This window comes from Hyperolius riggenbachi, chromosome 12 (genome assembly GCF_040937935.1).
Source record: "Hyperolius riggenbachi isolate aHypRig1 chromosome 12, aHypRig1.pri, whole genome shotgun sequence".
In the NCBI taxonomy this organism is placed as follows: Eukaryota; Metazoa; Chordata; class Amphibia; order Anura; family Hyperoliidae; genus Hyperolius; species Hyperolius riggenbachi.
In genome coordinates, this window is record NC_090657.1 from 64,009,888 (window position 1) to 64,035,581 (window position 25,694).

Here is a 25,694-nt window from a genome sequence, read left to right on the forward strand (position 1 = left end):
TAAACCTTCCCATCAGGCACCAGTGGGAACTTTGCAGCCTTTGCCGGTGCCAAATGAACCGTGGACTCATCTGTCCATGGATTTTGTGGGTGAACTCCCCAGGTCAGAAGGCATGTCTGTCATTTGGGTGGTAGTAGACAGATTCAGCAAGATGGCCCATTTTGTCCCTCTGAAAGGACTCCCCTCAGCCCAGGAGCTGGCTAATCTCTTCATCCAGCACATTTTCCGGCTGCGCGGCATTCCGGAGAATGTGGTGTCAGATAGGGGAGTCCAATTCGTTTCTAAGTTCTGGAGGGCATTTTGTCATCTAATGGGCATGGATCTTTCGTTTTCATCAGGCTACCACCCGCAGACCAATGGCCAGACAGAAAGAGTCAACCAATCCATGGAACAGTTTCTCAGATGTTATGTGGCTGATGCGCAAACCGACTGGGTTAAGTTTTTGCCTTTTGCAGAGTTTGCGCACAACAATCTGAGAAGTTCTTCCTCTGGGTTTTCCCTATTTCAGGTGGTGTCAGGAAGGTCACCTAAGTTTGCTCCTTTGCCAGTGACATCAAGTCCTTTCCCAGCATTAGAGGATTGGCAGGGGGCGTTAAAACAGATTTGGGCTATGGTGAAAACAAATTTGGAGTAGGCATTCAAGTCTCAGAAAAAACAGGCGGACAAAAGGCGGTCTACTGAATGGGACTTTTCACCAGGAGATTTGGTCTGGGTGTCTACGCGACACCTGGCACTGAAACAACTGTCACCCAAATTGGGGCCTAGGTTTGTTGGGCCTTTTCCAGTGACCAAAAAGATTAATGCTGTCACTTATGCTGTAGATCTTCCTACCAGTATGCGAGGTGTAAGATCTTTCCACGTGTCATTGCTCAAGCCGGCAGTACAGGTGGATTCTGCTCCCCCCCCCCCTGTGTTGATTGATGATCAACCTGAGTATGAGGTTGAAAAGATTCTGGACTCACGGCTAGTGCAGAACTCCGTGCAGTATCTGGTGCACTGGAAAGGTTATTATGTGGAGGATAGGACTCGGGTGCCAGAATGTCGCATGCACGCAGAGGAGTTAAGGAAAGAGTTCCATGACTTACATCCTGGGAAGCCTGGCGGGAAGTGTTCGGAGTCCACTCCTCGGGGGGGGGGGGGTACTGTGAAGGATTGTGGAAAAGCCGCCGCGTGCTCTGACTGCGCGGCAGCTGGTTCCGCGTTCAGCCCGGCGGTTTCTGCGCGGCGACATGTGTCTGATGTGGTTCAGCCTTCCTGTGCACATAGGCTGAGGAATACGCACGCGCGCGCTGAGAGGCAGAAGCTTTATGGGAAGCAGAAAGGGGTCAGCTGACTCTACTGGTCAGCTGATCCCAGAACGAACGGCGGTTGGCTGAAAGGGACTGGGCGGCGCTGATCTGCGCTGCACTATATAGCTGCTTGTCCTTCAGTCTCACGTTGTCTGCCGTTGCGAATGCTTATGTGTTGGCACACAGACCACAGTCAGATCCTACAGTGTGTTAAGAGCCAGGTGGACCTAGGGATTCACACTGAGCTAGATTACTCTTGTGGCTATGTTATGCTTTAGACCAGTTCCAGGGTGTTGTGACTACGGACCTCACACCCATGACTTGGATACTGTGTCAGCTCTATGTTATGCTTTAGACCAGTTCCAGGGTGTTGTGACTACGGACATCACACCCAAGACTAGGATACTGTGTCAGTTCTATGTTATGCTTTAGACCAGTTCCAGGGTGTTGTGACTACGGACTTCACACCCAAGACTAGGATACTGTGTCAGTTCTGTGTTATGCTTTAGACCAGTTCCAGGGTGTTGTGACTACAGACCTCACACCCAAGACTAGGATACTGTGTCAGTTCTATGTTATGCTTTAGACCAGTTCCAGGGTGTTGTGACTACGGACCTCACACCCAAGACTAGGATACTGTGTCAGTTCTATGTTATGCTTTAGACCAGTTCCAGGGTGTTGTGTCTACGGACCTTACACCCAAGACTAGGATACTGTGTCAGTTCTATGTTATGCTTTAGCCCATTTCCGGGGTGTTGTGACTATGGACCTCACACCCAAGACTAGGATATTGTGTCAGTTCTATGTTATGCTCTAGACTAGTTCCGGGGTGTTGTGATCACGGACCTCACACCCAAGACTAGGGTATTCGGTAGGCTAGTTCCAGGGTGTTGTGATCACGGACCTCACACCCAGAGCTAGGATTGTATTGTATGTGTATTTGCCTTAGCCCGGTTCCAGGGCATAGAGAATAGGCCCTCACACCTAGTTAGGGCCAGTTTGTTCATATTAGCAGCAGGGCTTCCTGCAACCCAGCCTGGGTCCCTCTCCTAGGGAGTCCTCAGGCTACAGGAATATTCCCCACAGTCAGGGGAGTATTCCTCAAGTCACTCAGGCCACCGGGGTCCCTGGTGGTCTATACTCAGAGTTGTACTGTTACACCAAACACTCACATTATACTGGTGTCCAGAGGTTAGACATACCCGGATTATTGGTGATACTGCAGATCATCCATAATCTGGTGTATATCTGCATTGCGGGTGATTCTGCAGATCACCAGTAATCAGATTCTCTCTGCGTGTTGACACCCATCGTTACAAAAGGGAAATCATTTGCCTGGCGGATTTCCAAGAAATAGCACCCCAGATCATCACAGAACCCCGCCATGTTTTATGGTTCGGAGAAGGCAGTCTGGATGAAATGCTTCTTTCGGCTGTCTCCAAACATACACTCGGCCAGAAATAAGGTAAGCGATGATTCGTCAGAGAAAATCTAATTTTTCCACTGCTCGAGGGACCAATTCTGGTGGTTTCTACACCACTCTTCTCACACGCTTTGAAACATTTGTCATTGAGAGCAGAGGTTTTCTAATTGCAGTTCTTCCGTGGAATCCAGATTTGTGCAGCTCCCAATGAACAGTTTTTGTGGAAACTGGGTTCTGCAGGTGTTCATTCAGCTCTGCAGTGATTTTAGGAGCCGTGGTCTTGCGAGCTTTTGTAACAATTCGATTTAGAGTCCGACGGTCTCTCTCAGACAACTTCGACTTTCGCCCACACCTGTGCTTTGCTGAGGACGTTTTTCCTTCTCTCTCAAAGGCAGTCCTTTCTTTTGAGACAGTACCTCTTGAAATATCCAAGCATTCGGGCAGTTTTTGTTACAGTAGCGCCTGCCATACGAGCACCAACAATTTGGCCTCTTTGAAAGTCTGAGAGATCTGCCATTTTTATAAATTACTAGCTGATTGCCCGGCATTGCCCGGGTATGTATTTGGTTGGTGTTGGCTCCGCCCACTTTTCTAACCCAAACACACAATGACTCAATGGCCTAGTTTGTGAGCTTTGCATTGTTTGGCATCAATAATTTGCATTGAAATGAAACAAATCTGATTGGCTGTGGCTCCACCCTCTTTTCTGATTTTGAACCCCAGTCACCAAATGACCAACTGTACCAGGTTTTAAGCTTGTGTCCTTAACAGTGCAAGAATGGCAGCAATTGAATATTCCCCTTGAAAAGCAATAAATGAATTTGGATTGGCTTTTGTAGGCTCCACCCTCTTTTATGAATATTAATCCCAGTAACCCAGTGACCAACTGTGCAAAGTTTGAGAACTCTACCGTTAACAGTGTAAGAATGGCTGTAGTTTACATTTTCCCGGTGACATTTCTATTTGTCTCCGCCCACTGATGACCCAGCATTGCCTGGGTATGTATTAGGCTGGTGATGGCTATGCCCACTTTTTTAATAGTAACAGACAATTACTTAATTACTCAGTGACCAAATTTGTGAGCTTTGCAGTCTTGGGCTGTTTGTGTCTCCACCCCTTTTCTGCATTTGAACCCCAGTCACCCAATAAATAACTGTACCCAGTTTGGGGCTTGTGCCATCAACAGTGCAAGAATGGCAGTAATGAAATACTTCCCTTGAAAATCAATAGATTAATTTTGATTGGCTTTTGTAGGCTCCATCCACTTTTATGAATAATAGCTGATGAATCGGCGTTGCCCGGGTATGTATTTGGCTGGTGTTAGCTCCGGCCACTTTTTCTAACCCTAACACACAAATACTCAATGACCAAGTTTGTGAGCTTTGGAGTCTTTGTCATCAAAAATTTGTATATTCCCGGGGGCGTGGCCGGCTATGCAGGAGTGAAGACGCGATCTCCCGCGGCTCCTCCACCTCACCTCTAATCCTGCGGTATCCTGATTCTCCCAGCAGCCCAACTGCCACGCAACCTTGCCCCAGTGACGGCGGATCACCTCAGCTCCCAATTGAGCCCCGACATGCCGAAATCCGCGCAAGCCAGAGCCGAGGAGGCGGCAGAGAAGCTGGCTAAATATGCGCACAGGGCCAGCCAAGATGGCGCCGCTCCGTTCCCAGCCAACCCGCCCGTCATACAAGCTGACACTCTCTCGAGCGACGACACAGACATGGAACAGGAGGGGGAGACAGAACACACAACCTCTCAAACTGTGAGTAGATGCCCCAGCCCCAAGATTCATGAAGGGGAATCCAGCAGGAAAAAAAAGCGGGCACAAACATCTAGTGATGGGGAATCAGACAAGGGGGAGAGGGAGCCATCCAGAGCCGAGCTTCTAGAAGCAATAAGAGCATTACAAGTTAATGTGACAGCCAAACTCGATACAGTACAATCTGACTTATCTCTGGTAAAAGATGATTTGAGAAAACTAAGGGAAAGGCTGCAGCATCAGATAGAAGAATCAGTGACATTGAAGATGCTATAAAACCCATGCAAGCAGCACAGTATACCATGATAAAAACTTCAGCCTCACACGCTCTGAAATTAGATGACCTAGAGAATAGATCAAGGAGATCCAATTTACGGTTTGTGGGATTCCCTGAAAAGTCAGAGGGAACCGCCCCAGAGAACTTTCTAGAACAATGGCTGAAGTCCACCATTCCAAACGTCATACCTCCCAACATTTTAAGTGTCGAAAGTGGGACACTTAGGCCACGCCCCCAACCCCCTAGTCACGCCCACTATTTTATGTTATTTTTTTAAATTTATTTTTTATTAAAAAAATGTAATTAATTACTCCCGAAAGGGAGGGTGCCAGTGGGAGGGGGAGGAGGGTGGTGAGGGTGGCCGAGGGGGGGAAAAGAAAACCCGATCGAGGCACCAGCCCGGGGATGCGTATGCGGCATGGATGCCGCATGGACGCTATTAAGCTTCTCCCTCCCTCCCTCCTAATGTGCCCCCAGTGTCCCATTATGTGATTAATTAGGGGGGTTGTCAGTGGAGGGGGGGAGAATGCCAGTCACCGTGGGTGGGGAGGAGGGTGCCACTTTTAGGTGGGGGGGGGGGGGGGCGCCTGGGCAGAGAATGGAGGCGGAAAAACTGATCGAGGCTCCAGCCGCGGTACTGAGGGATGCGGGAGCCCGGCTTCAATACTTCCTCCCTCCCTCCCTCTGTGAATGCCCCCTAATGTATGTCCGTGTGCCCCCCTCTCCTCCCCTCCCTATAGGCAGAGTGAGCGCAGCGGAGCGGGCAGTCGGGTCCTCTTACCGCTGGCTGATGCACGCGTACTGTCTCTGGCATCCGACCTCCATGTGCTTCCTGTGACGTCATAGTAAACAGGAAGCACATGGAAGTCCGATGCCAGAGACAGTACGCGTGCATCAGCCAGCGGTAAGAGGACCCGACTGCCCGCTCCGCTGCGCTCACTCTGCCTATAGGGAGGGGAGGAGAGGGGGGCACACGGACATACATTAGGGGGCATTCACAGAGGGAGGGAGGGAGGGAGGAAGTATTGAAGCCGGGCTCCCGCATCCCTCAGTACCGCGGCTGGAGCCTCGATCAGTTTTTCCGCCTCTATTCTCTGCCAGCCGTCGGGATTCGAGAGGGGGGGCCCGGGATAGCGGGAGGGCCCCCCCAAATCGGGAGAATCCCGACGAAAACGGGACGGTTGGGGGGTATGCAAACTTAGTTCTCACACACTCCTTTTCAATAGAAAGGGCGCACAGAATCCCAGGTGGGAACCCAACACCAGGCAAACCCCTGAGACCTATGATTGCTAAATTGCTAAATTACAGAGACAAAACCGAGATTCTGCAGAAAGCCAGGCTGGCTCCTCAAATGGAATATAACGGCAAAAAAATCTCCATCTATCAAGATTTCTCTGCTGAAATACAAAAACTCAGGGCCACATTCCAAGCTGTTAAAGCAGGCCTCAGGGACAAACAGATTAATTACAGTATGCTTTTTCCAGCCAAGCTGAAGATCCTGTTTAAAGGCAAAGCACTCTTCTTTACAACTTCTGCTGAAGCAGCTGCTTGGATGGAGGAACAGGATATTCCAATTCCAATCATCTCCAACAAGCCAAAACGCTGAACAGTAATGCAGCAACCTATCTACTTATATACACTGATTTACAGGTCTGGAATTTAGGTCCTTGGAAAATTTGACACTGGATCAATACACCAGCCCACTAGATCCTTTTTTTTTTCTCATGCTCCAATGTTCATAGCATAGATGTGTGCTGGTTTTCCTTAAATTACAAACTAACTGTGTAATAATTCAAATCAGCTTACTGACTCTCTTCCCCAACCAATAACAGCATACCAAGATAACTTTCCTCCTGGGATGACTTCCCTATTTTGTTTTTTTTCCACAGGTTCCCACTTTCAACTTTCAATTGAATATAAGTTTATCAGCACCATATAACCATTTGTAATACAACAGCGACACCTACTGGCATGCTTTTGAATTAATGGTTTAAATGTTTTTCTCAGCTGCTTTCTCATACTCCAAATGGTTCTCTGATTTCAAATATCCAACCGCATACTACCTCTTGCTGTATTGGACACCGGATAACATAATAATCTTTAACTATCTACACAGAATAATCTCTTTTAGTTAACTATTATGGTAGCAGGCTGAAATGTTACATTGACACTTATATGTTTTTATCCATGTATGTTGTTATTCTAGCAATATATGCTTCCCCCCCCCCCCTGTACCCTCCTCCCCTCAACCTCCCCCCCCCCCCTCCCCTTAACCTGAGACTGCTAAGACACTAATGTCATTGAGTTTGTTTTCTCTAAACATGAAGGTACTATTCTATCTCAAATAATGGGAGAAAAACATTTTTTCTGATGGTGAGTTGGACATAGTCGACCCTTTGTTGCTTACTCCTTTCGTTAGTTTAGGGCACAAGACTCTCTGTAGTTGGAACAGGGAGTAGGGTGTTTGAGTTTGTTTTAGGTAGGTAATCTCGTAATGACGAGACGTCCTCCTAGGGATTTTTGGTTATTTTTCTCTTCCCTTTTCTTTTTCCCTTTTCTTCTTTTACTCCATTCCAGCAAAATGTGATAGACAACTTTTGTCTCACAGTGTCATTAGAGAAGGAATACTAGTGAATAACCCATTCTTTAAGACATATGAAACAATATATCTATGGCTCTGATTCCAATACTGTCGTGGAACGTCAGGGGAATGAATAATCCTATTAAACGTAAACTAGTGTTCAACCATATCCGTAAATTAGCCCCACAAATAATCTGCCTGCAAGAAACCCACCTATTAGGAGCCAGAGCATTTCTCCTTAAAAAACCCTGGGTAGCCAAATATTACTTGGCACACTATTCTTCCTACTCGAGGGGCACGGCCATTTTGGTCACTAGAACATTCCAGGGTAGTGTCTCGGAGGTCAGGGTGGATCCCAAGGGAAATTTCGTAATAATTAAATGCCTAATAGAAGGGCGCTCATTTATATTTGCATCCATATATATAGCCACCTCCTTTTGACATATCTGTATTATCAGCACTGATGTCCAAGACACATTCCCTGCTAGACGGTCCATTAATCATAATCGGAGATTTTAATGCAGTTCTAGACCCAGACATAGATAGACTAAAAACAGGGGGGAGATCCTTTCCAACATTACTAAACTGGCTAGACACATACAATTTACAGGACATATGGAGATGGAAATTCCCTGACTCTAAAGTATTTTCCTGTTTCTCAGACCCATATAAAACTATGTCTAGAATTGATATGTGCCTAGGCTCCTCAGATACCCTACCACTAATAGACTCTATTAACTATTTACCACATGGTATATCAGATCATTTCCCCCTGCTTTGCAAACTACGGCTCCCTACCCTGACCTCCCAAACATTGTGGCGAATGAATCCATGTTGGCTAGAAGACGAGATGGTTCTTCAGGAATGTCAGAGGGGTATGGATGACTTCTGGCGCATTAACACAGGGACAGCTGGGGAGAACATATGCTGGGATGCAGGCAAGGCGGTGCTTAGAGGCCACTTTCGTGCATCTCTCTCACGAATTAGACAAAACGAAACCGCATCGCAGGAATATCATGAAGAAGCCACCAATGACGCCCAAACCGCTTTAATTAATAACCCCTCAGATGACAACTATACCAGATGGCAAATAGCCCGCAGAAAGCTTGAATTAATCAATTTACAAAGAACCAAACGCAAGGACATCATTCAGTCTCAGAGGTATTTTGAATATGGGAATAAGTGTAGCAAATTGCTAACATATCTATTAAAATCTACGTCAGAGTCTATGGCAATTCCCAACATCAAGTCCCCCGCTGGCACTGTATGTAATAAATCTCCTGACATTGCTCATGCCTTCACTAATTTCTATACAGACCTATACTCCACTAAAGTTGGAAATATAGACACAGAAATCGAGGTGTTTCTTCGAGATCTGGATCTGCCAACTCTATCAGAAGAGGCAATTAAAACCCTTGATGCTCCCATAACACCCCAGGAAATAAGTATAACCATCTCCTCCTTTAAACATAACAAAGCCCCAGGCCCGGATGGTATACCTATCGAATGGTATGCAAAAAATAAGTCCTCTATAATTCCCCACCTAGTATCTTTATTTCAACACATATATGACACTGGCTCTCTCCCTGATACTATGTATGAAGCTTTAATTACGTTAATTCTTAAACCTAACAAAGACCCCACCTCGTGTGATTCATATCGTCCAATATCACTTATTAACACTGATATAAAAATTCTCACTAAAATTCTGGCCTCTAGACTCAATAACTGCATTACCTCCATTATACACCAAGACCAAACGGGCTTTATCCCCAATCGCTCTACCAGGCTTAATATAAGGAGACTTTTTTCAAACTTACAATTTCCACACAAAAATTCTGGTTCAAGAGTAATCTTATCACTCGACGCTAATAAAGCGCTTGACTCAATCGAATGGATATATGTAAGAGCAGTTCTCAAAGCCTTCGGCTTTGGTCCAGTCTTTCAAAATTGGTTCCAGATTTTATATAACAAACCAAAAGCCAAGATAAGAATTAACTCTTTGATTTCCCCTCTTTTTTCTATTTCTAGAGGTACGAGGCAGGGATGCCCACTTTCACCTCTTCTTTTTGCCATTGCTATTGAACCCCTTGCCCAAGCTATCCGTCACAGCCCTTTAATTCAAGGCCTCAAAATACACAATGTTGAAGAACGCATCTCCCTATATGCCGATGACATGCTGGTATATTTGGCAGATCCAGGTCCCTCTTTAGAGGCCACTTTAAATATATATAATGCCTTTTATAAAATATCGGGACTCTCTATCAATTGGTCCAAATCAATCTTATTTCCTCTGGATACCTTTGACCACCAGAGAATTTCCAAACTCTCTCAACTACAGGTAGTGGAGGAATTTAAATACCTAGGAATATGGGTAAGACGCCATCTAAAATCCTTCATAGAGACAAATCTCGACCCTGTTATGACACAGGTTGAATTAAAACTACGAAAGTGGGCCTCTTTGCCCCTAAATCTAGCTGGTAGAATATGTATTATTAAAATGGTAATAGCCCTCAAAATACTATATATTATGCAGATGTCCCCAGTTTGGATCCAACAATCCTTTTTTAAACGTATCAACTCTATGATACTTTCATTCATTTGGTCCGGCTCCCCAACGCGCATATCATTAGCTACACTCCAACTCCCCCCAGCTTTAGAAGGCCTGGCCTTACCTAATTTTATGCTATATCACATGGCGGCACAACTAATTCCCATTCAAAGTTGGCTGAGTGATGACAGATCAAATTCCAGCTTAGCGGTGGAAGCGGACATTGCAGGCTCCTATGAATCATTATGCGGTGCGGTCTATCGATATAAAGTCTCTGGAGGTCTAGAGGGAACATCCCTCATTTGTAACACCATACGAATGTACAAAAAAGCGCGAAAACTACTAGATGAACCCCTGAGATATGTCTCCCTTAGTTCTCCCTTATGGGGCAACCCCAAGCTCCCTGAATTACATACACTGCCTGATATTATCTTCTGGCATACACATAATGTCAAGTATATATCCCAACTGCATGACAGTGGCACTTTTAAAGACTTTAATACTCTACGCTTAGAATTTGGTCTACCCAAACATGCTCTATTTCGGTATTTTCAATTACGACACGCCTTAAAAGCACAAATTGGGCTAACAGGGGTAACCCTTGAACCCTCGGAACTAGAAAAACTTCTCCTCAAAAAAGATCACACAAAACAACTATCCACCTTATCCAATTTTTTAAGCACCCACGGAAATAACAGGAGAATCCTGGTTTCGAGAAACCGATGGTCGGCTATCGATCCAAATTTATCCCAAGAGAAATGGTCAGAACATGCGGAAGGCTTTAATAAGAATATCATTGCCTCATATGACAAAATTACAAATATTAAATGGTTTCACCAAGTTTACTATACACCACTAAGATTAGCTAAAATGAGTTCCTCTTATGATGATTGTTGCTTTAAGTGCAAAGCCCCCCACGCTGACTTCCTCCACTGCGTATGGAGCTGTCCTTTAGTCAATAACTACTGGAAATCTGTCATACATTTTCTACGAGATACTCTACAACTACCGGTGATGCTAGATATACAGCTGTGCTTGTTAGGGATCCTGGGAGACATACCCTGTAGCAAATATCAGTCTATCCTAGTTAAAATTCTTCTATATTATGCCAGAAAAGCTGTAGCCTTAAAATGGAAACTACCTACAATTCCCTCAATAAGAGACTGGAAAAAACTGGTAAATTCAGCGCTCCCACTTTACAAAATCACCTACCAGTCACGAAACCAATTCAAAAAATTCGATAAAATCTGGTATAGATGGGTAGATGCTACGGAAACTACAATCCCTAATCTCGATATAAGCGTAGCTGTTCAAGACCTACAATGGGTTTAAAAAAGATGTTTGCAGACACATTTATGGGCATCAATGCCACCTTCACCACAACGAATGTCAATAATACATGCACCCTGTGAGAAATCAAAGTTTGTCTAAAATATTAATGTTTATGACCAACTGCTGATTATAATCAAATCATTGATCTGTGCCAATATTCGTATGTACGCTGGAATGTTTTTCTTTTTTTCTTTCTCTATTTTATGTTTTTATTGTACTGCTTTAAAAAAAACAATAAAAATTCTCTGTTAAAAATAAATAAATTGTATATTCCCATAGAAATTGAGCAAATCAGATTGGCTGTTTGTGGCTCTGCATTTGAACCCCAGTCACCCAATGACCAACTGTAGCAGGTTTGAGGCATCTGCTATTAATAGAGCAAAAATGGAAGCAATTTAAATATTCCCCTTGAAAATAAACAGGTGAATTTTGATTGGCTATTATAGGCTCCACCCACTTCCCATAATATTAATCTCAGTCACCCAGTGACCATCTGGGCAAAGTTTGAGAACCCTTGCCATTAACAGTGTAAGAATGGCTGCAGTTTATATTTTCCTATTGAAAATTGTTTTTGGCTCTGCCCAATTTTTGTAACCTTGACACACAGTCACTCAATGACCAAGTTTGTGAGCTCTGGGGTCCTTGGCATCATTAATTTGTAATTTACCAGTGAGATGAAACAAATCTGATTGGCTGTTTGTAGCTCCACCCCTTTTCTGAATTTGAACCCCAGTGACCCAATGACCAACTGTACCAGGTTTGAGGCTTGTGCCATTAGCAGTGCAAGAATGGCAGCAATTTAAATATTCCCCTTGAAAATCAACAGGTGAATTTTGATTTTCTTTTTAGGCTCCACCCACTTTTTTGAATATTAATCCCGGAAAATCCCAGTGACCAAGTTTTAAGCTTTTGGGTTTCTGCCATCAAAATTGTGTGAATGGAAGCAGTTTATCCAGTAAAGTAATCTGATTGGCTGTTTGTGGCTCCACCCCTTTAGTGCATTTGAACCCCAGCCACTTCATTACCGACTGTAGCTGGTTTGAGGCTTCTGCCATTATTAGTGTAAGAGTGGCAGCAGTTTCAATATTTCCCTTAAAAATCAATAGGTGAATTTTGATTGGCTGTTGTAGGTTTCACCCACTTTCCTGAATATTAATCCCATTCATCCATTGACCAACTGTGTCACGTTTGAGAACCCTGCCAATAACAGAATGGCTGAAATCAATCTAACAAATCTGATTAGCTGTTTGTGGCTCCATCCCTTAAGTGAATTTGGACCCCAGTCACCTATCAGCTAAGAGGCCTCTGCCATTAACAGTGTAAGAATGGTAGCAATGTAAATATTCCCCTTGAAAATCAATAGGTGAAATTTGATTGGCTGTTGGCTCCACCCACATTTCTGAATATTAATCCCAGTGGCCCACTGTGTCAAGTTTGGGAACCCCGCCATTAACAGTGTAAAAATGGCTGCAGTTTATATTTTCCCCTGGAATAAAATATAGTTGTTGGCTCTGCCCACTTTTTCTAACCTTAACATACAGTCACTCAATGATCAAGTTTATGAGCTTTGGGCTTTTGGTATCAATTATTTGTGTATTCCCATTGAAATTAAATAAATCTGATTGGCTGTTTGTGGCTCCGCCCCCTTTCTGAATTTGAACCCCAGTCACCCAGTGACTAACAGTACCAGGTTTGAAGCATCTGCCATTAACAGTGTAAGAATGGCAGCAATGTAAATATTCCCTTTGAAAATCAACAGGTGAATTTTAATTGGCTGTTGTAGGCTCCACCCACTCTCTTGAATATTCATCCTATTCACCCATTGACCAACTGTGCAAAGTTTGAGACCCCTGCCAGAAACAGTGTAAGAATGGCTGCAGTTTATATTTTCCTAGTGAACTTTATTTTTGGCTCCGCCCACTTTTTGTAACCTTGACACACAGTCACTCAATGACCAAGTTTGTGAGCTTTCAGGTTCCTGGCATCAAAAATGTGTGAATGGAAGCAGTTTATCCAGCAAGGAAATCTGATTGGCTGTTTGTGGCCCCGCCCCTTTAGTGAATTTGGACCCCAGTCACCCAATGACCAACTGTACCAGGTTTGAAGCCTCTGCCGCTAACAGTGTAAGCATGGCAGCAGTTTTAATATTCCCCTTGAAAATCAATAGGTGAATTTTGATTGGCTGTTGTAGGCTCCACCCACTTTCTTGAATCTTAATCACATTCACCCAGTGACGAACTGTGGCAAGTATGAGAACCCAGTCTAAGAATGGCATTTACATGTTTCCATTTAAAATGAATGGCTGAAATTTGATTGGCTGTGTTATGCTCCTCCCACTTTTCCTGGATTTGTAACCTCAGTCACCAAGTGACCAACTGTGCCAAGTGTGGGGACTCTGGCTTGATTACTGTGAGAATGGCAGCCTGTAACGATCGGTGTCAGCTCGCAGAGAGAATCTGATTATTGGTGATCTGCAGTATCACCAAGAATACAGATCTATACCTGGTTATGGATGATCTGCAGAATCACCAACAATACAGATATAGTGCTAACCTCTGGACACCTCTTAAAGTATATAGTGAGTGTTTGGTGTAACAGTATAACTTTGAGTAACCCACCTGAAGAGCAGGTGGCCCTAGGCAGTACAGGAAGTACTGCTATAGAGAGTACAGAAACCTTCCAGCAGCTTGAGACTCTCCAAGGGGTGGAATCAGGCTGAAGGTAGGAAGGACCAGAGAGTGAGTGACACCTGGAGGTGGATGTCACTGACAGATCTGGAGACTATCTCTTAAGTGGAGAGAGATAGCTCTCGAGGTCGGACAAGCCAGGTCGGCAACACACGGACAGACAAAGTACAAAAGACAGAAGGCTGATTCGGTATCCAGGGCAGGCAGGGTTTGGCAACGGTATATCAGATATGGGTGGTACCGATTCAGAGAGCAGAGGGATAGTCAGGAAAGTAACAGGTCATAACAAATATCAAACAATGCCTAGTCTTGGGTGTGAGATCCGTGGTCTCTACACCCTGGAACTAGTCTGATGTATAACAGAATGATAACACAAGTTCCCTAGTCTTGGGTGTGAGGTCTGTGGTCTCTACACCCTGAAACTAGTCTGAAGTATAACAGAATAAACACAAGTAATCTGGCTCAGTGTGAATTCCCAGGTCCTCCTGGTTCAAACACACTGTAGGATCTGACTAAGGTCTGAGTGCTTCCACGTAGTGATCGCAATGGCAGACAATTTGAGAGTGGCCAGCAGTAACCATATATAGAGCAGTGCTCACTGGCGCCGCCCTAAAATGATCAACCAATGGTTACCAGCTCTGAGGTCAGCTGACCAGCCTGGTCAGCTGATCCCCCCTTGGCCATCATAAAAGTTCTGCTTTTCAGCGCGCGCGCGTGTATTCCTAAACCTATGTGAACTAACAGGCTCAGCCACCCCGGTTGCACGCTGCTGCGTGCAAACCGCCACGCTGGACGCGGAACCAGCCGCCTCGCTATCAATACATGCGACAGCTTTTCCGCGTTCTGCCATGTCACTAGATGCACGCTTCCGCGTGCAGACCGCCGCATTGGACGCGGAATCAGCCACCTTGCTGCTAGTACACGCGGCGGCTTTTCCGCGTTTTCTCACACAGCCTTTTACATTTTTTCCATTGACTTGAATGGGTGAAATCTGATTGGCTGTTTGTAGCTCCGCCCAGGTGTGCAGGGGTGCCGCGAGACCCCCAGAACATATCATCCCAGGTAGTAAGGGATCTGTGGTCTCTACACCCTGAAACTAGTCTGAAGTATAACAGAATAAACACAAGTAATCTGGCTCAGTGTGAATTCCCAGGTCCTCCTGGTTCAAGTTTAGTTCAAATCGGTCGAGCTGTTTTCGCGTGATCGCGGCACACACACATACATACACACATACATACATGCACACACATATACATACATACATACGATTTTATATATATAGATAACCAACTTTTGTTTAAATATCTGTAAAAAACTATTATTTTCATTAAACATCAAATGACAAAAATAATAAAAATTAACATATGTCAAGTTTTGATTGCTTAAAACATGTTCAAAGATTATGATGCCAAAAGGTGTTTCCATTATTTTGTCCAGCCCCTGTATTGGTGTGCAAGATCTGTCCCCTGGAGTTTAAAGGGAATTGCGTTGAATCTCTTCACATAAGGATCCGCACCATTCAGTTAAAGCCACTTTATTTAATCTTCTTAAAATCACATTAAAGCATCAAATGTACCAGATCTACCATGACAACTCCTTTCAAATCTGGTGATGCTTCTTCAAGTCATTAGACACAAAAGCACAACTGCTTGCAGTTTTTGAAAGGGACAGTTGAAGCTATGTAATCAGTTCCTACCCGTTTTGATTAACTCAGTTTCTAGCTGCATACAATGTGCACGTAAACTGGAATTATAGACATCTTATTGCCTATCTCTGTACTTCACACATCACACCAAAGCTGTATCATTCACAAGGCCACCCAAGGCAGGTGCCTAGAGCCTAATCCGTGTTCAGGGGCCTGGCTGGCAACCAGAGCCGGGACAAGGTCCTCCAGCACCCAAGACTGAGACACCAAAGGGTGCCCTCCATCACCCCTACCACAGTCTTTACACTCTGGTTGCTATTTGATTACTAGAAAACCCAACCCCCCCCCTCCCCCCTGCCCCACCACCACCTTAATCTCTAGTAATCTGGCTTGCAGTCACTGCCATGTATCCCCTTTTCTTATTTCTCTCTGCTTCAGACACAATAGGGTATTGATAGCTGAATGAGTTGTGCGCCGCCTCCTACACTGCGCCCTGAGGATGGAGCCTCTCTCGCCTCTGCCTCGGCCCTGGCAACTTTTATGAACCCTATTCCCCTTCTTACCTAATCAAAGAAAGGTAAATCCACAATATCCAGGCAAGTCTCTCGCTTTTGACAACTACAATCACGTTAGTAAAATATTGAGTTTAGAGCGCAGCTTGGTGGACAGCCAGGCTATGTTTGTTATTGCCAAGTGCTCTGTATAGGACAAGCCATGCCAACTACACTACTGCAGTAAATCACTAAGACTGTTTATTTGTTGTTTGGGTGCTGTCCTAACGCTGATAGGTGTTGCTCTTTGCTCTTGTTCAGTATGATGTTATTGCGTTTCTTTTATGCTGACGTTATTGTCTGTGTTTTTCAAACAAACAAAAATTATATTGTACTGCATTATAGCTATGAAGTGATAACAACAATACCAATAACATTTCTTTAGCACTTTTCTCCCATAGGACTCATGATGTAAAATGAAATCCATATTACCTAATATTTCTTACATCTGTCATGTATGAACTGTTTATCTACTCTAGGTGATGCTTTTATACCTGTGCTTCAGCTGTGTGTGTTATGGTTACAGGAAAATCAATAAAATATATTTGACCACCAATTATTGTCATCTGCAGAGTCGAGCTTCTGTTTCAGCAAAAACTGGGACCTCGAGTTGCACAAAGAAGCCATTCAGGATGATAGAATGTATCTGTGACCTAAGAGTAAGGGCTGGGATCCCGGCACTTTGCGATCAGCTGCGGTCAGAAAAGCGCTGCAGCAGTAGAACCCTGGGAAGGTGATTCCACAGCTGCTGCCTGCACCATTTTTGCCGCAATCCCAGAGCAATTGTATTCAAGGAAATTTGGGGAAAATTTGCCATCCGATTTGGAGATATTATAGCAATTACTTAAAGGACCTCTGTTGCGAAAATCTTAAAATTTTAAATCGATGTAAACATATACAGATAAGAAGTACAGTACTTTTCTTCCAGAGTAAAATGAACTATAAATTACTTTTCTCTTATGTTGCTGTCACTTACAGTAAGTAGTAGAAAACTGACAGAACCGACACGTTTTGGACTAGCTCATCTCCTCATGGGTTTTCTTTATTTTGAAAAGCACTTAGTTAATGGCAGTTGCTCCGCCCAACTGCCAAGAAAGTGTGCAGCGAGCAGGCAGGCTGGCCAGCATCTTTTTATAAATCTTTTCCAAGGAGTGTTTTTATAAAGAATAAAGGCCATGCTGAAAATCCCCTATGGAGAGATGGACTAGCCCAAAACCTGTCAGTAATGTCAGATTTCCACTACTTACTGTAAGTGACAGCAACACAGGAGAAAAGTAATGTATGGCTCGTCTTACTCTGGAAGAAACTTCTTATCTGCTTCTTATCTGTATGTGTTTACATGTATTTTAAAAGTAAAGATTTTCACAGCAGTGGTCCTTTAAATATTTCCATATTTGTTTTTTCTCCCAAGGTTAGAGTGGGATGGAGGGGTGAAGCAGGCAATTTGGGTTCCCCGCTAATGCTGAAAGCTTGGGCGCCGCCGTAGGCACCTATAGGAATATTGGCATTGAGCTGTGATTTGATTGCCCAATAAATAGCCGATGCAGTGCCCGTTATTAATTGGGCACTGGGAGCACCCAAATTACAGCTCAATGATGATATTTCTATTCCATTGATATTGGATGATATTTCTAATACCATAGCTGTGCATGGCACAGCTTCTGGGATTCATCTGTGTCCTCGCAGAACAGGAAGTGCTGCCACGCGCGGCAGATAGTGATAACAAACCTGTAATCAATTAGTCTCAGATCCTTCCTTTGGCTAGAAAGTGTAATGGTCAAGGACTTTACCTCTGACACGAGACCTGGGTTCAAATCTCTACTCTTCCTGTTCAGTAAGTTGCACCTATTCAGTAAGGAGACCTTGGGTGAGACACCCTAACACTACACCGTTCTAATGAGTGCGCTCCAGTGGCTGCCTCGCAAGGCGCTTTGAGTCCGACAGGAGAAAAGCACTATACAAATACTGGAATTTATTTTATTTATTCCTTTCTTTCAAATACTGTCAGTTGGCAAACATCTGCTGTCTGTAAGTAACTTGTACCCTGTGACTGAGTCACTGACATCGGAAATAAATATTCACATCTGCATTAGAGAGCTTGGAGAATAGGTGCGGAAGAGGCAGTCTCTTGTATTGACTATAAGTTTTGTCTATGTGTAGCACTAATAGCTTCTGACCCACTTCAGCTGTTTACCTGCAAGTGAGCAGTGCGGTAATCAGAAATGATGTTATTCAACAAACACAAGCTGATACGACGCGAGGGCATCTTCATGCTTAACGTGCAGCGCTGTATTGATTCTATCGGTGATTACCAGTGTGAAATGAAAACATGGCAAGACCTAAGGCAAAGCTCATTTATTTGCTTTCACTTCCAAGCGACCTATAGATGGCAGGTGATCGCCATTTGATAGCAAACAATACAGTGTTTTAAAGATTCCAGTAAGGTATGTGCTGGGTGGCCATAAGTAGCCAAAGCCGGCACTATCAGCAATGATCAGGTGATGATCATGTTAATAAACCAATAATTATGACGTCATGTATCTACACAGCTATAGCGGCGTTCGAATGCCCGACGACCGACGCTAGCTGCAATACATTACCTGTTCCGGCCGGGGCATGTCCCCTGGTCTCCGCTGTCACTTCTCTGTGCTCTGCTCCTCCACCTTCAATGAACTTAGTGTCCCGGCAGGAACTTTAAACAGTAGAGCGCCCTCTACTGTTTAAACTTCCCCGGCAGGAAGTTCAGTGAAGCTGGAGGAGCCGAGCACAGAGAAGGGACAACGGAGACCAGGGGACATGCGCCGGCCAGAGCAGGTAATGTATGCAAGGGGAGGGGGCCGCGGCAGCACCACCACCACAGATTGTGATCGGTTTCATGCTGAAATCGATTCACAATCTGTTTGCAGTAAAGCCAGCCATACGATCCCTCTCTGATCAGATTCGATCAGAGAGGGATCTATCTGTTGGTCGGATCTGATGGCAAATCAACCAGTGTATGGCTACCTGTAGAGGGGAGAGAGATTGTAGAGAGCTTTGTAGGTTAGGGTTAAGGGCTTGTTCACTCCTAGGGCGTTTTGCGTTTTTTTCAAGCACCGGCGATTTTGAAAATCCCCTTCAAAGTGCTTGTGCAATGATTCCCTATGAGAGTGTTCTCATTTGAGCTTCTCATTTCCGATCCGCTCAATGGAAAAGTATAGTATGCCTCAATGGAAAGTATAGGGGAATCACACAACCCTTGAAAAAGCGCTTTGCTTAGCGATTTCCCAGGCGCTTTTAAGAATAAATACAATGGGCTTGATTCACAAAAGGGTGATAACTGAGTTATCACGCCTAAAAGCTTTGCACTTGCAAACTAGGGTGCAAACTACTCAGCACCCTAGTTTGCACGTGCAAAGCTTTTAGGCGTGATAACTAAGTTTTTAGGCGTGATAACTGAGTTATCACGCTTTTATGAATCAAGCCCATTGTATTAATTATTTTCCGGTTCAAAGAGTTCACTTCCTGACTGACGTCAGGTAGTGAAAAAACAAATCGCTCTGCAAAAGCGGATAAAAAACGCAGCTCCCCCCCCCCCCCCCCCCCAAGCGCTGGCAGAGGAAAAACATTTGCCCACAAAATTGAAAATCGCTGACGTTTTCAATTTCAGCCATGTTCAGTGCAGATTAAAGGGGAGCCTGTCTGGTAGTTGGTGGTCCAAAAAGTAGTATATTACAATAGCCCAATAGGTGTTTTGTACTAACAGTGGCGTAGCAATAGGGGGTGCAGAGATTGCAACCGCATCAGTGCCCTTGGGCCAGAGGGGCCCTACCTCAACCACAGTATTAGCTCTCTATTGGTCCTGTGCTTGTAATAATCACTTCTATAGATGCCTTGAATAGTAATAGTAATTATTAGCACACTGTCCCCATCTCCTTCTTGCACCTCTGACACTGTGGTTCTCCTTGGCAGGATTTGGTGCGCCCTATCAATTGTTGTGTATAGAGTGCTTGGGGAGCCCCAATGTAAAACTTGCACCAGGGCCCATTGCTCCTTAGCCACGCCACTACCGATAGCCTGGCTGCGTTGTGCTTTGTCGCGCGTTTACGGCCCGGCTGCACACTTGCCCCAGTCATGCTCCAGCAGGCTCAGGACGCTCCCAGCGACGGGGGCATGCTTGCAGCCAGCCCACACATACTCGACAAAACGTGACTTGGCCAGGCTATCGCCCCGTGCAGCAGGAGCCACCAGGGGAGTTGTAGAGGGGCCGAGTGGCCACAAGGGGCTTAAGGAAGCCCCGGGTAAGGGTCCATCTGAAAATGGCACCTGCGAATAATGGCGCACGGTGTTGTTGCTAATCCGTTTGACGCTTATCGCTATTTAACGTTAAAGCCTTATCGCTATTTAACGTTAAAGCCTTATTGTTATTTAGCGTTAACACACAGAACCCTCTCTGTACCTATCCCTAACCCCCCCCCTGGTGGTGCCTAACCCTAACCACCCCCCTGGTGGTGCCTAACCCTAACCACCCCCATGGTGGTGCATAACCCTAACCACCCCCCTGATGGTGCCTAACCCTAACCACCCCCTTGGTGGTGCCTAACCCTAACCACTCCCCTGGTGGTGCCTAACCCTAAGCACCTCCATGGTGGTGCCTAAGCCTAAGACCTCCCAGTGGTGCCTAACCCTAACCACCCCCCTGGCGGTGCCTAATCCTAACCACCCCCTTGGTGGTGCCTAACCCTAACCACCCTCCTGGTGATGCCTAACCCTAACCACCCCCTTGGTAGTGCCTAACCCTAACCACTCCCCTGGTGGTGCCTAACCCTAAGACCTCCATGGTGATGCCTAACCCTAAATCTCCCCTGGTGGTGCCTAACCTTGACAGTGTTACATTAAATCCATTCACTGTTTTGCAGTTAAATAACTTCTGCAGTTTGGCTTATGTAGGGCGCTATTGATAAATAATGTTACTGTGCACAATAACGTCTGCTGTTTGGCATATGAACAGCACTATTGATAAATAACGTTACTGTGTGCCGTTTTTCTTCTTTTTTCCCTGTGCGCCATTATTATGCAGTACTAACGATAAATAGCGATAAGCGTATCTTTTTAATGCGGCGCCAATTTTATGCATAGGCGCTGTGCGCAATTATTCGCTGATACCAAATCAGGAATAGGTACCTCAGCATACATAGCCAGGATTAGATGCCTCTGTATAGATAGTCAGGAACAGGTACCTCAGTATACATAGCCAGGATTAGATGCCTCTGTATAGTCAGGAATAGCTACCACAGTATACATAGCCAGGAGGATTAGATGCCTCTGTATAGATAGTCAGGAATAGGTACCTCAGTATACATAGCCAGGAGGATTAGATGCCTCTGTATAGATAGTCAGGAATAGGTACCTCAGTATAGGTAGTCAGGATTAGATGCCTCTGTATAGATAGTCAGGAATAGGTACCTCAGTATACATAGCCAGGATTAGATGCCTCTGTATAGATAGTCAGGAATAGGTACCACAGTATACATAGCCAGGTTTAGATGCCTCTGTATAGATAGACAGGAATAGGTACCTCAGTATACATAGCCAGGATTAAATGCCTCTGTATAGATAGTCAGGAATAGGTACCACAGTATAGGTAGCCAGTATTAGATGCCTCTGTATAGATAGTCAGGATTAGATGCCTCTGTATAGGTAATTCAAAAAGGTAAGGGGAAAAAATAACAATCTAATGAGCGTGTATGTCCAACAAACCCACTGTGTGGTCACTTTATTAGTGCATTAGAAAAAGTTAAAGTGCATACTCAGACAAACATCTTGTAAAATATCTGACAGATCTGTCAAAATATAAAAAAACAATATGGCCGGCCCATGCTGTAATGCAATTCACACACCACCTACAACTACCTGCCAGGAATGGTCCGCTGGACTACACCTACTAGCTATGAGCAACAGTTCAGAGAGCAGGTATCTCTGGTCGCAATCCCCAGATATTCATTTATTAATAGCATCAAGCACAATTCATGATGAAAAAGCAATGATGCTTGGCGCCTTAAGCTGATGCTGTCATTCCTCAAACAATTGCCAATTAGAAATGGCCCGAATGGTTCGAGGCGAACTTTGGGTGGTTCGCCTTCGCCGGCGAACTTTCCTGGAAGTTCGATTCACCCCATAATGCTCCATTAGTGTCAACTTTGACCCTCTACATCACAGTCAGCAGGCACATTGTAGCCAATCAGGCTACACTCAGTCCTGGAGCCACTCCCCCCTTATATAAGGCAGGCTCCGCTGGCCATTACACTCACTCGTGTGCCTGCAATAGTGAGAGTAGGGTGAGCTGCTTCAGACTGTTTCTCCTAGGGAAAGATTAGTTAGGCTCTTGGCTTGTTAGCTTGCTCCTGGCTGATTGTTATTGCTAAAATAGTACCAACCAACAGCTCTTTTGAGAGCTAATATTCTCCTGATGTGTTTTTTTTTTGTGTTGCTCACTGACACTGACATTATACAGCCCTATCTGTTGCAGCTGGACCTTGGTAATTGTTATTACTGTGCCAGCCAGGCCCTGCCTAACTATCTATACTGGGACACCTACCTATGCCTTCTTAACTACTGGGGCACCTACTTACCTTTACGGGGACACCTACCTATGCCTACCTACCTACATTAGGGGACCTACCTATGCCTACTTACCTATACTGTGACTCCTACCTATGCCTACCTACCTATACTGTGACTCCTACCTATGCCTACCTACCTATACTGGGACACCTACCTATGCCTACCTACCTATACTGGGTCTCCTACCTATGCCTAGCTAACTACTGAGGCACCTACCTATGCCTATCTACCTATACTGGGACACCTACCCATGCCTACCTACCTATACGGGGACACCTACCTATGCCTAGCTAACTACTGGGGCACCTACCTATGCCTACCTACCTATACTGGGTCTCCTACTTATGCCTAGCTAACTACTGAGGCACCTACCTATGGCTATCTACCTATACTGGGACACCTACCTATGCCTACCTACCTATACTGGGACTCCTACCTATGCCTAGCTAACTACTGGGGCACCTACCTATGCCTACCTACCTATACTGGGTCTCCTACCTATGCCTAGCTAACTACTGAGGCACCTACCTATGCCTATCTACCTATACTGGGACACCTACCTATGCCTACCTACCTATACTGGGATTCCTACCTATGCCTAGCTAACTACTGGGACACCTACCTATGCCTACCTACCTATACTGGGATTCCTACCTATGCCTACCTACATACAAGAAGATAATAAGGTAGTTGCTTCATTGTTATCTCTGTTTAGATAGTTAGGAATAGGTACCTCAGTATACATAGCCAAGATTAGATGCCTCTGTATAGTCAGGAATAGGTACCTCAGTATAGGTACCATAGGTGCCTCTGTATAGATAGACAGGAATAGGTACCTCAGTATAGATAGCCAGGAATAGATGCCTCTGTATAGATAGTCAGGAATAGGTACCTCATTATACATACAGTAGACAGGATTAGATGCCTCTGTATAGATAGTCAGGAATAGGTACCTCAGTATAGATAGGCAGGATTAGATACCTCTGTATAGATAGCCAGGAATATGTACCTCAGTATAGATAGTCAGGATTAGATACCTCTGTATAGATAGCCAGGAATAGGTACCTCAGTATAGATAGGCAGGATTAGATACCTCTGTATAGATAGCCAGGAATATGTACCTCAGTATAGATAGTCAGGATTAGATGCCTCTGTATAGATAGCCAGGAATAGGTACCTCAGTATAGATAGTCAGGATTAGATACCTCTGTATAGATAGTCAGGAATAGGTACCTCAGTATAGATAGGCAGGATTAGATACCTCTGTATAGATAGCCAGGAATAGGTACCACAGTATAGATAGTCAGGATTAGATGCCTCTGTCTAGATAGTCAGGAATAGGTACCTCAGTATAGATAGTCAGGATTAGATGCCTCTTTATAGGTAGCCAGGAATAGGTACCTCAGTCAGGATTATGCCACCATGAAGCGTGTACAAAAGCAAGCAATGCAGCATGTGTAAAAACACAAGGCATTGCGGCTCAGAGACAAACGAAGCTACCGTTGTAAAGCAGAAGTCTCTCACCCATGCGCTGGACAACCACTTTCTATCTGGTCTCAAGATGCTGCTAAGTCCATAACACAGGGCTTCAGCTCAGAGCCGCGCTGCACAGAGCGCTGGGTGGATGACACACGGCGGACCTCCGTATGCAGCTACACACTGATGGCACGCTGATGCAGGTGGCATGGACGGTGTTGCAACGTGGTACCCGGTAGGAAACGCCTCTGTATAGGTAGCCAGGATTAGATGCCTCTGTATAGTCAGGAAATCGGTACCTCAGTATAGATATCCAGGATTAGATGCCTGTCTAGATAGTCAGGAATAGGTACCTCAGTATAGTCAGGATTAGATTCCTCTTTATAGGTAGCCAGGATTAGATGCCTCAGTATAGATAGACAGGATTAGATGCCTCAGTATAGTCAGGATTAGATGACTCTGTATAGATAGTCAGGAATAGGTACCTCAGTATAGATAGCCAGGATTAGATGTCTACATACCTACCTATACTGGGACTCCTACCTATGCCTAGCTGACTACTGGGGCACCTACCTATGCCTACATGCCTATACTGGGACTCCTACCTATGCCTAGCTAACTACTGGGACTACCTACCTATACTGGGACTCCTACCTATGCCTACCTACATACAAGAAGATAATAAGGTCGTTGCTTCATTGTTATCTCTGTCTAGATAGTCAGGAATAGGTACTTCAGTATACATAGCCAGGATTAGATGCCTCTGTATAGATAGTCAGGAATAGGTACCTCAGTATACATAGCCAGGATTAGATTCCTCTGTATAGATAGTCAGGAAATAGGTACCTCAGTATAGATAGCCAGGATTAGATGCCTCTGTCTAGATCAGGGGTCCCCAAATGTTTTGGGTCGAGGGCCGGGTCAACATACTTCAGACAGCTGGGGGCCCGGAGTATATATAAAATGATGTAGAAGTCTGCGGGCCAGACAGTAAAGCATACCCAGGTAACAACCTGCAGTCCAATTGGACAGCAGTGTCATCTGATGTGGAATTTGAATGGAAAGCAGCAAAAAAGTTGGAAATATACATCTGGAAATATGCCTGAAGAAGGGGACTAGATCCCAGAAAGCTTGCATCATTTAACTCTATTAGTTAGCCATTAAAAGGTATTATTTTTTACAAAACGTTGTTTTTTTCTACCTATATAATTGGAATGCAGCGAATTACTGCTTTCTGGCTTCCATGTGGATGGGTGGTGCCAGCACTGCTATTTTATATGCGGACCACCAATATTTAAAGATGTAGCTGATCGCATCTTTAAGTAATACATTTTGTGTGTGGGGGGCCGGTAAAAATGCCTCTGGGGGCCACATTCGGCCCGCAGGCCTTAGTTTGAGGCCCACTGGTCTAGATAGTCAGGAATAGGTACCTCAGTATAGTCAGGATTAGATGCCTCTTTATAGGTAGTCAGGATTAGATGCCTCAGATAGATAGCCAAGATTAGATTCCTCTGTATAGT